The sequence below is a fragment of the Phascolarctos cinereus genome, unplaced genomic scaffold (genome assembly GCF_003287225.1).
Source record: "Phascolarctos cinereus isolate Bilbo 61053 unplaced genomic scaffold, phaCin_HiC Scaffold_7;HRSCAF=346, whole genome shotgun sequence".
Taxonomy (NCBI): Eukaryota; Metazoa; Chordata; class Mammalia; order Diprotodontia; family Phascolarctidae; genus Phascolarctos; species Phascolarctos cinereus.
Window position 1 is genome coordinate 54370163 of NW_027556180.1, and position 12717 is coordinate 54382879.

At 42.1% G+C, this 12717-nt stretch overlaps 1 protein-coding gene across 7 annotated transcripts in view; it reads left to right on the top strand.

Annotated features, from left to right (window-relative positions):
* Positions 1 to 9645: 9645 nt before the first annotated feature.
* TFDP2 (transcription factor Dp-2) overlaps positions 9646 to 12717 on the top strand; it is a 173859-nt gene continuing 170787 nt past the window's right edge. For 4 of the 7 annotated variants that reach the window (XM_020971002.2, XM_020971003.2, XM_078147530.1 and 1 more), the window contains exon 1: positions 9646 to 9726. The gene's annotated coding sequence lies outside the window, so the exon portion shown is untranslated. Of the gene's footprint in view, positions 9740 to 9861; positions 10102 to 12717 lie in introns of those variants that run through there. The other 3 variants (XM_078147527.1, XM_078147537.1, XM_078147529.1) reach the window with 2 other exon arrangements.

Genomic DNA, 12717 nt, shown 5'->3' on the forward strand with positions numbered 1-12717 from the left:
AGCCAAATTCTAGAGCTCCCAGGTCAAGGAGAGAATATTGCAAGCAGCCAGATGTCATGGAACCACAGTCAGGATAACACAAGGTTTAGAAGCTTCTACATTAAAGGATTGGAGGGCTTGGAATATGATATTCCAGAGGTCAAAGAAGTTCGAATTACAATCAAGAATCACCTACCCAGCAAAACTGAGTATAATCCTTCAGGGGAAAAAATAGACATTCAATGAAATAGAGGACTTTCAAGCATTCTTGATGAAAAGACCAGAGCTGAATAGAAAATTTGACTTCCAAATGCAAGAGTAAAGAGAATCATAAAAAGGGAAACAGGAAAGGGAAATCACAAGGGACTTAATAAGGTTAAACTGTTTATATTACTACATAGGAAGGTGACACTCATAACTCACAAAAACTTTCTCATTACTAGGGCAGTTAGGAGTATATATAGACAGAGGTCATAGGTGTGAGTTGAATATGAAGGGATGATATATTAAAAAAATAAAATTAAGAGGAGAGAAAGAGGAATACATTGGGAGAAAGGGAAAGGGTGAGGTAGAATGGGGTAAATTATCTCACATTAAAGAGGCAAGAAAAAGCTTTTACAAGGGAGGGGATGGGTGATGAAGATGTGGGGGTGATAGGGGGAGTGAGTGAACCTTACTCTCATAAGAATTGGCTCAGGGGCAGCTAGGTGGCACAGTGGATAGAGCACCAGCCTTGAAGTCACGAGGACCTGAGTTCAAATCCAACATCAGACCAAACACTTGACACTTACTAGCTGTGTGACCCTGGGCAAGTCACTTAACCCCAATTGCCAAAAAAAAAAAGAATTGGCTCAAAGAGGGAATAATATACACGCTCAACTGGGTATAGAAGTCTATCTTATCCTAAAGGAGAGTAGGAAGGGAAGGGATAAGAGAATGAGGTGGATAATAGAAGGGAAGGCAGATTGGGGAGATGGTAGTCAGAAGCAAAACACTTTTGAGGAGGGACAGAGTGAAAGGAGAGAAATCAAATAAATGGGGGAAATAAGATGGAGGGAAATACATTTAGCAATCATAACTGTAAAAAAATTGACATAAGTTTCTCTGATGAAGCCCTCATTTCTCAAATATATAGAGAAATGAGTCAAATTTATGAAAATATGAGCTATTCCCCCAATTGATAAATGATCAAGAGATATCAACGTGATGAAGTAATCAGAGCTATCAATAGCCATATGAGAAAGTGCTCTAAAGAGCTATTGATCGGAGGAATGCAAATTGAAACAATTCTGAGGTACCACCTCACACCTATTAGATTGGCTAATAGGACAGAAAAGGAAGATGACAAGTGTTGGAGGGGATGTGGGAAAAATGAGACATCAATGCACTGTTGGTGGAATTGTGAACTGATTCAACCATTCTGTAGAGCAATTTGGAACTACACCCAGAGGGCTATAAAACCATGCATACCCTTTGACCTAGTAATACCACTACTAGGTCTATATCCCAAAAGAGATAATAAACAAAAGGGAAAAGTACCTATGTGTACAGAAATATTTATAGCATCTCTTTTTCTGGTAGCAGGCAGTTAGAAATTGGGAGGATCCCCATCAATTGGGGAATAGCTGAACAAATTGTGCTATGTGATTGTGATGGAATATTATTGTGATAAAAGAAATGATGAGTAGGATGCTCTCAGAAAAACCTGGAAAGACTTACATGAGCTGATGCAAAGTGAAATGTATTGTGTACAAAGTAATAGCAATATTATAAGATGACCAGCTGTAAGTGACTTAGCTATTCTCAGCAATATAATGATCTATGACAATTCCAAAGAACTTACGATGAAAAATGCTATCCATCTCCAGAGAAAGAACACAGATGGTGTCTGAATACAGATTGAAACATACTTTTTTACTTTATTTTTCTTGAGGTTTTTTGGGGGGTATCTATGTTTTCTTTCACAACATTATTAATATGGAAATATGTTTTGCATGACTACACATGTATAACCTATATTGAATTACTTGCTTTCTAAATGGGGGGGGGAGGAGAGAATTTGGACTCAAAGTTTTAAAGATGAATGTTAAAAAAATGTATTTCCATTTAATTGGGGGAAAATAAAATACTAAATACTTTTTTTAATTTAAAAACATAAAAAAGAAGAGGGTTTTTTTTTAATTGTAAAGGGAAAGAAAGGAGAGGCTATCTATCATTCCCTCACTCTGTATCATATTAGGGTTATTGGATTGTAAATTACAAGATAGAAGAAAGATAAACAGAACAACTCACAAGCATCTTTTCCCAACTCTTTTGTTTAGATATCATCTTTTCAACAAATGTTTATTAAACTCTTTCTATGTGCAAGGTACTGTCCTAGGAGCTGGAGACAGGAAACTGAAATACAACAGAGATCTGTGATTTAGGGCTATCCCTGTGGCTGCTGCGTGAAGAATGAATTGCACAGGGGAGAGAAGAGATGGAAGGAGCCCAGATGGAAGCTCTTATAATTCAGTCGTGTCCAACTCTTTTTTTTTTAATTAATTTATTTATTTTTACTTTTCAACATTCACTTCCACAAGATTTTAAGTTCCAAATTTTCACCCCATCTCACCCCTCCCTCCACCCCAAGATTGTGTGCATTCTGAATACCCCTTCCCCTAATCTGCCCTCCCTCCTATCACCCCCCACTTCTCTTATCCCCTTCTCCTTCTATTTTCCTGTAGGGCAGGATAGACTTCTATACCCCATTGTCTGTGCATCTTATTTCCCAGCTGCATGTGAAAACAATTTTTAACATTTGTTTTTAAAACTTCGGGTTCTAAATTTTCTCCCTTCCTCCCTCCCCACACATCCTCATTGAGAAAGCAAGCAACTTGATACAGGTTATACATGTGTAGTCATGCAAAACACTTCCATAGTAGTCAGGTTGTGAAAAGCTATATTTCCCTTCATCCTATCCTGCCCCTGTTTATTCTATTCTCTCTTTTGACCCTGTCCCTCCTCAGAAGTGTTTGCTTCTGATTACCCCCTCCCTCAATCTGCTCTCCCTTCTATCATCCCCCCTCTTATCCCCTTCCCCCCTATTTTCTTGTAGGGTAAGATAGATTTCCATACCCAATTGAGTGTGTATGTGTATAACTCTTCATGACCCCATTTGGGGTTTTCTTGAGTGGTTTGCCATTTCCTTCTCCAGCTCATTTGACAGATGAGGAAACTGAGGCAAACAAGGTTAAGTGACTTGCCCAGGGTCACACAGCTAGTAAGTCTTTGAGGCTGGATGTAAACTCACAAAGACAAGTCATCCTGTTTAGCAGCCCAGTGCTCTAGCTACTACAATATCTTGCTGCTCCTCTCTTACAATGCTCCATACTTTTACAATAGTCCATGTGAAAAGTGATAAAAGTCTTGAACTGAAATAGTGTCTGTGAGTGAAGAGGAGACCGATATGAGAGATACCGCAAAGGTAGAATGGATACGACTTGGAAACTAATTGGCTAAGAAGGATGAGGGTGAGTCTGGGATAAATCTAAAGCTACAAACCTGGGTGGTTGTGCCCTTGATACAAGGACGATGGTGCCCTTGACAGAAATTGGAAAGTTCAGAGATGGTGTAGTAGATAGAACACTGGGCTTGGAGTCAGGAATACCTGAGTTCAAATCCAGCCTCAGGCATTTATTCTCTGGGTAATTTTGGGCAAGTCACTTAACCTCTGTTTGCCTCCATTTCCTCAACTGTAAAATGGGGATAATAAAAGCACCTACATTTCTCTCACTCTCCAAGTGACTGTTGTGAGGATTAAATGAGAATATGTATAAAGTTCTTAGCACAGTGCCTTGCACACAACAGGTGCTGTTTAAGTGCTAGTTATTATTATTATATCATCATCAAATGAAGCAATCAAACAACAAACATTTGTTGTTCGGGGAAGGCTAGATAGGTTAGCATAAATTTATAGTGCATTTAGATCGTCCAGTTTTGTGATTTCTTCGGTATGCATTTTACAATCTGGGAATAAAAGTTGAGAAAGTGGATGGTGGGAGTTACCCAGAATCATGTATTACTAGACCAGGAAAAGTAGAAGGCTAAGAGATCAAGAAGGGCTCATGAAAAGTCAGTTGAACAAGACTGAAAAACCAACAGAACAACAATGAGGGATCAAGGGAAGATGAGAACCCACATAGGAATTCAAGTAGATGGGAAGTGAAGCCAGAATGGAATAATGGATGATCAGTTAAACAACAAGCACTTATTAAGTGCCTACTGCATACCAGGCACTGTGTTAAGTGCTGGGGATACAAAGACATACTTGGACTACTCCCACCCTGAAAGCACTTGAATTCTGATGGGAGAGACAATGTGGCAGATTCTGAGTACATGCATAACATGGAGTTTCTATGCATATACATTACACACCAAATACTGAAGTATAAGCACCCATGGGGATCAGGAAACACTTCATGTAGAAAGTGATTGTGAGAAGGAGGGAATTGTGAAGGTAAATCCCAGCAGTATTCTGCTTGGAATATATTAAGTTTGAGATACCCATGGAATATCCTGTTTGAAATGCCAAGTAATCAGTTGGTAATGTGGGCCTGGAACTTAGAAAGTGAAGAGGAAGGGAAGAAGCATTTTAATTCTTATAAAAAAGCACTGGGCTAGGACACACATGGGCTGACTAGTAGAAAACATTAGTATGCATGCCTGCTTTATCAAGTATAGGTATTATTGATGCAGCTAGGTGGTGCCATAGTGCATAGAGCACTGGGCCTGGAGTCAGGCCAATTTATCTTCCTGAATTCAAATCTGGCATCAGATATGTGGCCATATGAGCCTGGGCAAGTCACTTCACCCTGTTTGCCTCAGTTTCCTTATTTATAAAATGAACTGGAGAAAGAAATGGCAAACCACTTTAATATTTTTGCCAAGAAAACCCCAAATGGGGTAACAGAGAGTGGGATACAACTGAAAATGACTGAACAATAACAACAACATTATTGATACTTATTTGATTAATTTTAAGTAGACTTGGTTAGGTATGGATAATATAAAATAAACACTGAAATTCTTATCTCTAGGATTACAGTGGAATGAACAAAGTACTGAATTTGGTCTGAGAAAGCATGAATTTTTAAAAATAATTTATTATTTTTAGTTTTCAACATTCACTTCCATAAGATTTTGAGTTCTAAATTTTCTCCCCCTCTTTCTCCTCCCCCCTCCCCAAGATGGCATGCAGTCTAATATAGGCTCTACTTATACACTCATATTAAACATATTTTCACATTAGTCATGATGTATAGAAGAATTAGAACTAATGGGAAGAACCACCAGAAGAGGAAACAATACACAACAGAAGAAAAAAATTGCAAATAGTCTGCTTCGATCTGCATTCCGACTCCAGAGTTCTTTCTCTGGGTGTGGAGAGCATTTTCCATCATGAGTCTTTTGGAGTTGTCTTAGAAACTTACATTGCTGAGAAGAGCTAAGTCTATGACAGTTAGTCATTTTGTTAACATTTACAGTGTGGCTGTTACTGTGTACAATGTTCTCTTGGTTCCACTCATTTCACTCCGCATCAGTTCTTATACGTCCTTCGAGGTTTTTCTGAAGTCTGCTCATCATTTCTTAGAGCACAATAGTATTCCATTATGTTCATATAACTACCACTTGTTCAGCCTGGGCATCCCCTCAATTTCCAATTCTTTGCTGCCACAAGAAAGCATGAATTTTTGTTAGTGGCCATGTGAATTTGAGTAACTCATTTCCTCTCAGCTTCATATTCCTTCTCTGTAAATGAAAATACTTGTACCACTTGCCTCAATGGGTCATGAAGAATACAGTAAGTAAATCATATGTTGCTATGTAAATCTCAGTGAGGATAATGGCATTAAAAATCTCTCTTTTCTTGTCTCAAAATATATACTTACTGATTGAAGCAATGAGGAGGAAATGAGAAAGATGGCTGTTAAGGCAAAAGGGAAAAATTCCTTTTTCATCATTTGTCAAGCTAATTTTGCCATCACTAGGTCAAAATTGGCACTAGGTACCTATTTATCAATTTTTAAATGTTATATTAGTTTTCCTCTCCCCTCCTCCCAGAAAAACTTCCATAAATTACTTTTTCCTGGAGGGTTTTTGGGGTCTTTTTATTTTTTAACTACATTAGTAAGTTGCCCTTTATCCCAGATTAGATTGGTTTACTGTCAAACTAGCATCTACAGGTTTTTATGGCTTACCCTGGTTAGGTCATGGAAATTCACAGTCAGATCACACCACTGATACACAGTGGATGGAAATTTTATTACATTTCACTGTTCCTTTTGCTTCATGTCATATCTGAGGATGTTATATGGAAGATATTTAAGTTTTTTTTTCAAGTTTTTTTTGCTCAAGAGAATATCGGGTTTAGCAGATTTGGAATGAAATTGAGGCACAATCTTAGACAGAGTAATCATTATCTTCTCTAAGCCTGCCTTCCTTTCTCCCGCTCCCATTTCCCCATCCTTCTAACTATCTGGGTTATAATCTCAGTCATCAGCCCTCATTTCTAATTCCTCATCAAATCCTGTGGATCTGACTTCCACATCTCTTCTATTCTTTTTCTTTCCATTCAAAGTATCATTACTCTCCTTCAGACCTTTATCATACCTCACATACCCAATTGTTAGCTTCCTAATTAATTTCTCTGCTTCCAGTCTCTCCAATCTTCAATTCACCCTCCACGAGGATGCTAAAATTATCTTCCTGAGGTACCAGTATGGCCATGTCATTCCTCTGCTCAAAATCTTTCAATGGCTCCCTATAACCTTTGGTACAAAACAAAAACTTCTCTGCCTGGCATTTAAGGCTCTCAACAGTCTGGTCCAATCCCCTTCCACAGCCTTATTTTACATTATTCTCCTTCCTAATTTATGTAATCCAGGATCCAGCTGAACTAGTCTATTAGCTGTTCCTCAGATGCAACATTCTAGTGGCTGCCTCCCTGTATCCACACAAGCTGCCCCTCATATTTGGAATTCACTCCTCATCCTTACCTCTCAGAAGCCTTATTTCCTTGCTGTCTTCTCTGTGAAGTGAGCCTTTCCTTATCCCCCCAGTGGTTAGGGTCTTTTCCTCCTTGAATTACTCATGTGCATGCTGTGATCTTCCAGTAGAGGATACAGCAGTATACTCTCAGTAGAGTATACTCCCCCTTTGGGGGGTTAGATATTCTGCATCTCCAGTATTTTGCAGCATCTTTCATGTAGGGATGTTAAAAATGCTTTTTGGGGGCAGCTAGGTGATGCAGTGTATAGAGTACTGGCTCTGGAGTCAGGAGGACCTGAGTTCAAATTTGGCCTCAGAGACGTAACACTAGCTGTGTGACCCTGGGCGAGTCACTTAACTCCATTGCCTACCCCCCCAAAAAAACTTGTAATGCATTGCCTTATAGATGTTCAATTTTTTATTAATGAAATTGTAGCAATCATTGCTTCAGGATTTGTGTATTTCAAAATTATGCACGGTGGCATTAATTTGACATTATTTAGCTTTCAAATCCCTTGACTTTACTTGTTCATTCTACTTCTGAAAGAATGTTTAGCTCTGGGAACTATGTTTTAAGAGACATATCGATAAGCTAGAGCTGTCCAGAGAGGGTAGCCAGGACAGTGAGGGAAAGTCAAAAGCAAGCCTCATAAGAACAAAACAAAACCAAAAATCAAACAAACAGTCAAACTGAAGGTTTGTTGGAAGGGGGTGTTCAGTCTGAAGAAAACATGAAACGTGGGATCAGTTTTCAAACATCTGAAAGGTTGAGAGCCAGGAATTAATTTGCCCTGGAGGCCAGACCTAGGAACTTACACAGAGGTTGATTTCAGCTCAGTAGAGGGAAGAAGATCATCATGTTTAGAGAGAATGAAAATGGAATGGGCTATCTCTTGCAATGGCTGAGTTACCTAGTACTAGAGCTGTTTGCTCAAGAGACTGGAGGACCCCTTGTGGAATGTGATAGAGGGGATTCATAGATGGGAATTTGGTCTGCATGGCTTCTGAGGTCTTGTCCATATTTAAAAGTCTCTGATTCAGTTATTCTGGCTATTGTCCTCATGCTCTTTCTTGGTATGAGGAAAAATCCAAAGTCCATTCAACCCCACTCCACCCAATCTGATTTACTTATTTCCTTCCAACAACAATTGAATCCTGTCTCTGAGCTTCCTTATTTGGATCAGTTTTGTGTAGGTGCTGCATTCCAGGCTATGAATGGTTTGGTGTGCTCTAAGCTGAGTTAGGAAGGGCCAAGGTCTCCCACTGTATCCTGGACCATTTCCAGTCATCCTGATCTATACTTGCCACTGGACCCAAATGGCTTTACCTGCAAAGATAGGGGCGTTTGGTGCAAGAAAAGGACTAAATCTTGAATGTATAATTTTTTGCATATTCACCCTCCCATCAGAAAGTGAGCTCCTTGAGGGCAGGGACCATGTTTTCCACCTTTCTTTGTATCCCCAGCACTTAGCACACAGTTCCTGGCACATCAAGCAGACATTTAACAAATGCTTGCTGGCAGCTAGGTGGTTCAGTGGTGGATAGACTGCTGGAAGACCTGAGTTTAAATCACTTCTTGGATGTGTGTCCCTGGGCAAGTTGCTTAAACCTGTCTGCCTCAGTTTCTTTATCTGTTATTCTGGGATAATAATAGCATCCTTCTCTGGATTGTTGTGAGGATCAAATGAGATACTATTTACAAAGCACTTTGCAAACTTTAAAGCGCTATATAAATGTTAGCTGGTATTTATTATTGTTGACTAGACTGTCCAGTTAAATAGCATCTCCTAGGCTTAATTTTGGGTGTCCTTGGGCAAATTGCTTCAGATGCATGCTAACTATTGGTTTCCTAAGGTGAAAAGTAAGGAAGGTTAGAGTAGGTCCCTTCCAGCTTTAAATCTATGATATTAGGATTTCTAAGTGAAATCCCCAAGCGGTCTTGTCTCGCTCTTGAGCACTGCGAGGCACAGTGAGTGATTAGCGTCCGTCCCCCCCCACCTTCTTCAGTCCTGTCACATCATGGCGTTATTTTAAAATAATAACTAGCATCTGTGCTGTGCTTTTGCAAAGTTTGCAAAGCGCCTTATGATCGCATTTTACAACCCTGAGAAGTAGGTGCTAAGCATTTTGTCCTCATTTTACAGATGGGGGAAACTGATGTAGACGGGGTGAATTCTCTCGCCCAAGTAACACGTGTGCGTATATGTGTGTGGTGGCGGTGGCGTAAAAAGCGGGATTTGAACTAGTCTTTCTAACTCCAGGCCCAGCGCGCCACCGAGTTGCCTCCTTCCCTTTCCTTGGAAGGGGTTGGAATTTCCTGCGGGAAATCAGGAGGCCTGGGCAAGCCACGGGCCACGCTCCTTTTCGGCCACGCCCCATAGGCAGGACTTGAAGCAGGCCCCACCCCCCAGACCCCTTCTACTCTTCCCTCCCAGGCTCCTCCCCCTCCCGCTGTCACCTCGCGGTTAGGGCTCGGGCGGGACGTTCGGCCCCGCCCCCCTGCCCACCCCCGCCTTTCCCCGCCCTCATTGGGAAGCCAGGGGGCGGGGTTTGTTTACACCCTGCACGCATCGCCAGCCAGACCAATCGGCGGGCAGCAGCGCCTGACGTCACGCGGCTAGGCGTCCAACCGGAGCGCGCAGTGCCCAGCCCCCGCCAAAGCTCGCGCGGGGGAAGAGAGAAGAGAGCCGAGCCGGGCCGAGGCCGACCGCCCGCGAGGTGAGAGGAGCAGGTGGGCCTGAGCCAGCTGCAGCTGTTCCCGACTCTCGGCTGGGGGTGGGGGGTGAGGAGAGCCTGGGGCGGGAGCGGGAGCAGGGCCGCGCACGGGCGGCGGGGCGCACGCGCGCGGGCGCGGGCGGGCACGAGGCTCCTGGAGGCTGCGTGCGCACGGCCGGCCGGTCTCGCGGGCTCTCGAGCCCCGGCGCCTTCGCCCCCGGCCCCCGGCCCCCGGGGGATGAGTCCGCAGACCGCCGGCTGCCCTCGTCCTGCCGAGAAGCTGCCGCGGTAGCGGCGCCGGGTCGCTTCCTCGCACTTTTCCCATCGCGGGCCGGGCGCGTCCTTCTCAGGCCGCCTTCTCCACGGCTACACCGGCAGGTAACGTCCCCCTTCCCCCTCAGCGCTCGGTCCTCCCGCGGCCGCGGCAGCGCTGTGGGGTTGCCGTGGGGGGAGGGGGGAGGCGGGGGACCGAGGAAGCAAGCCCTCGGCTTCTCTCGCCCCTCCCTCCCCCAGCGGTCGAGGAAGGGGCGGGTCTGAAATCCCCGCCCTCGTGGCTGGGGAGCCACCGCGTGCCCTTCTCCTCGCGAGCCTCACCCTCTTTTAGTTCCACGCGCGTTGTCCCTTCCTTACGTTCCCGCAGCAGGACGTGGGAGCCTTCGTGTGCGCGCGTACACGGGGGCTGAAAGCTGGACTTGGGACACCCCTCCCCTTTTGTGGGGGGACCCCGGTGCAGGGGAGAGCGCCTTTGCAGGCATTTGCCGCATAACAAAAGCAGTGATGCCTTCTGGGGTGAAGGACCCCACGGGGCTCGAAGATTTCCTAGCTCCTTTCCGCTTCTCTTCCTCTCCCCCCTCCAAACTGAAGCCTTTCCGTTTGTTCCCATCCGTCTTTTCCTTTTCTTTTAAACTTAATTCCTATGTTCACCCCCTTTCTCAACAACTATAACTTCACAATATATAACTGTTTCACTCTGCCTCTAAAGAATAGAGTGAATCATCTTCTTTTCCATGGAGCTTTATCAGAGAATTTAGAGCTGGAGAGGACCTCAGAGATTATCTATCTAGTCCACTCCCTTCTCCATGGAAAAATGAATCAGATGTTATCAATATCAATATTAAGACACTGTAAACTTGAATTCCCTTTTCTTTGTTAAACCATTCTGAGGTCTCCCAAAATATCATCGAACCTTCCAAGTACCTCATTAGGACTATGTTCTTATTCTCCCTGAAAAAGTTAACAGCTTAGTTTCTTGCTGCCCCCCAACTTTAGTATTATAGTCATAATCTGATCTCTTTTCAAATCATTTCCTGTACCATTTATCGTTTTGACTGGTCTCTCAGTCACAGACTGATAGAGGGTTAGAGATGAAGGAGGAACTTCAGATCCATCATCTTTTGCAGATGAGGAAACTGTTGCCTTGAGAAATGAAACAACCTGTTTGCTCAAGGTCACTTGGTTTAAATTACTTCACTCTTCTGATTTCAAATCTACTCTTTTCTTCTTAGCAGGCTACATCTAATCTGAAAGTAATAGAGCGTGTCATAATTTTAAAGTTGAAAAGAACCTTAGGGGTTATCCATTCCAGCCCCCTCGTACTTAGGGCCAGTGAGGTCCAGTGAATTGCCCAAGGTCACATAGGCAGAAAATGACAAAGCTGGGATTTGAATAGTGTTTGATTCCAAATCCAGAGTACTTTCTACTGTTATATGCTGTGTCTAAATCTTATGTCAGCTAAAGAAAAGAGTAGAATTAATCATAGAATTTAGAGCTTGAAGAAACCTTGGAGATCATTCAGTTTACTTCTTCACTCCCATGGAAAATGAATTTAGTGTTACCTATCTGTGTTAAAATACTATAAGATTGGAATCAGTGGTGTTCCCAAGTAGCAAAGCAAATGCCTAAAATTGTGTGGATAGCAAAATGCAGATTGTTTCTATTATTTGTCCTAGATTTTCTTAGAAGCTATTATGCTGTTTATTAGCAAACTGTGTGTTCTTATGAGAGATATGTATAATACATGCTTTTGTGGATATGTATCTTGTATTTCTTAATTATGAAATAGTGGACATTTATAAAGTATTTTGACATTTGCCGATGAAGTTTTAGGCTTGTAGTTTCTTTTGTGGCCAAAATAATAAAGTTTTTGCCATTTATTACATGGTCTTGTGCCTGGAGCCAGATTTTTGGTCTTAATGTTTTTACATACATAGCAACCTTTTCTCTGACTTAAGACTACTGTTTCTATTTAAAAATAAGTCCCTGGGGCAGCTAGATGGCACAGTAGATAGAGTTCTGGCCTTGGAATCAGGAGGACCTGAGTTCAAATGCAGCCTCAGACGCTTAACACTTACTAGCTTTGTGACCCTGGGCAAGTCACTTAACCCCAATTGTCTTGCCAAAAAAAAAAAGTGTCCCTTAAGTCTCAAAGGCTTTGCAAGTTCTTCCTTTATTTCCTCTATTGATGTTAGGAGCAAACAGATTTGTTAGAAGGAAATTATCTAGACCCAGGCACTCATTTTATAGATGGGAAAGTGGGCTCAAATAGGTTATAATTGTTTAGTCAGTATCACACAGATAATATTGTGTTATTGTAGCCATTTAATTTCTGTCTTTTTTTAACATGACTGTAGGCTCTCTGGACACCTGTAGATTTTTCCTCTGAAGCCAGAATTCTTAAAGCTGTCAGTCATGAACTTGAAAACAATTAAAAAGTGAGATACACAGATAAAATCTCTGCTACCTTAATAAATGGAAAATGGTTGCTTATTACCCAAACTGTAATAAATAAGATTAATCATGGTGATATGATTTAGATTAGTAGGAAGCATTTACATTTTATGCCTTTGAAAATTCAAAAGATTCTTTCGTGAGTATGGATTTTATAGCATGAGCTTGAAATTTTTTTTCCTCGTAAGACTGAATGTCCTTGGCTGGTGTTGGTTCTGTAGAATGCTGTCTGATCATGTCAGTCCAATTTTGTAAGGAACAAAGACA